Genomic DNA, 1,992 nt, shown 5'->3' with positions numbered 1-1,992 from the left:
AGAAATAAAGAATGAAAAAAAAAAGGACGGGAGAGATTGCGAGAGAAAGGGAAGGAGAAAGAGAAGAGTATGGAAGTTAGCAAATTAAAGGGAAAACACTGTCCATGTCTTCACAAACGGAAAAGTCTACCTCATCTAGACTTGTTTGGAAGGCACAGGAGGCGTCTGTGTGAGGGGGACAATGTTATTTTTAAAGATCCAGCTTTATTAATACATTAAGAAACAGCTCCCTTGGTAGCATGTGTTCTTACAGCTCTGTCTCAGATCCTATAAAACATTAATGCACTGAAAGCTGTTGCAGAGATCTGCACCACCAGCTAGAAGCCTTTACCTTCAAAGGAGCTCCATTACAAAAACGATTTTTAATTTTCTGGGAAAAAAAAGACAAGCTGAAATGAAAAGGGGTTTTTGGCACAGAGCTCAGGCCCTGGCAGCGGGTGGGCCATGGTGTGGGATGTTGCAGCCTGTGTTTTTTGCATGGCCATGGCACACAAGCATACACGAAATGCACTAGCTCACCACCCAATGAGCAAGCATCCAGCTGGATTTCTATATTAATGGAGTGGGAATACCCTCCACACACAGCAACTAGATTTGGGAAAAAAAATCAAGAGGTCTGTTCTGGCTGACGGTAAGCACAAGGCATGCACACTGGAGTACATATTGGGGTCTGCAAGCCCTTGGAGTGGAAAAGAAGATAAAACCAAAAAAAGTCAACCCCAGCCAAGCCCCCAGAAGTGGAAAGCCATCATGCCTGGAACAAACAGGACCCACGGCTAGAGTATGCCTCCTGCTGCACAGGCGGAGATGATGGCATGTGGTGACTTCAATCCATGCCCATGGTATCTGAGAGTAAAAAACAAGGTGTGAACTCAGCAGAAAATCCAGGTGATGGGAAAAGGTGTTTCAAAAAGGGGCAGACCAGGCTGACAGGCCCATCAGCCTTGGCGAAAGGTTTGTGGTGCAGTCCCAGCGAGGCAAGGTCACCTAAGGCATCACACTGCAACTCCCGCTCCCTTTTTCTAGGCCTTGACAGCTCAGCCCTAAGCTTATACGGTCAAGTCCATTTTGGAGCATCCCATAGTTTTCACGACTTTGTTACCCCTCCCAAGTATTTTTTAAGTTCTCCTTTTTAGCACCAGTAAAGGAGTTAAAAATGTGGGGAGATTTTTGTTGTTATTGTTTAGGGGTTTTTTCCTTTTTTTTTCTTTTTTCTTTTTTTTTTTTTTTTTTTGTGAATTGTTGACATTTTTCAAGCAACAAGACTCATGGGTTGTGGGGTGATAGGTTGGGGTTTTTTTGCTAAATTCTTTTATTTTTTTAAATTTTCACTTCAATTTTAATTCTTGAAGAACAGCTTTGACAACATATATCGCACTCATTATAAGAAGCAAAGGGTTATATCAAAAATTATTAGTATAGAATCACAGGAAACCTGGTTTGGAACCAGAAAAAAATACAAAACAGATATAGATACATAGACACAGGACAATTCTTTTATAATTATTTGGAAAATGTTATTTTCCCCTAATTCTCCATTTTTTTTTCCTTTATGCGCATATGATGTTTTAACTTTTACCAAAATTGAAAATAAAGACTAATATATTACAAAAGGAGTAACAATGTTCATGGTAAGTGTTTGCGCATGGAAATTTTGTTGTTGTTTGCTTGGTTTTGGGCGGTTTTGTTTTTATTCTACACAAGGTTCAGTTCAGTTTCAATGTTTTTTTGTTTTGTTGGTTTACTGTACAGCATATATCAACAACAGTCCACAATAAATCCTGGAAGATCCAGTATCCCCTTCAGGTTTGATTAATATCCCCTCAATACTCATTTTTTTTGTCTCTTTTATTAATATTATTTATTTCTTTTTTCCTCCTCTCCGAAAGAAAACAAAACGAAACAAAACAAAAAACCAAAATAGGCCAAAAAAAAAAAAGGCGAAACATCACAACCTCCACGGACGACAGGTCCGTCCTTCTCCCCCCCACG

The sequence above is a fragment of the Geospiza fortis genome, unplaced genomic scaffold, assembly GCF_000277835.1.
Source record: "Geospiza fortis unplaced genomic scaffold, GeoFor_1.0 scaffold279, whole genome shotgun sequence".
Lineage (NCBI taxonomy): Eukaryota > Metazoa > Chordata > Aves > Passeriformes > Thraupidae > Geospiza > Geospiza fortis.
The sequence above is the reverse complement of the archived record's forward strand: the minus strand, read 5'-3'. Positions refer to the sequence as shown.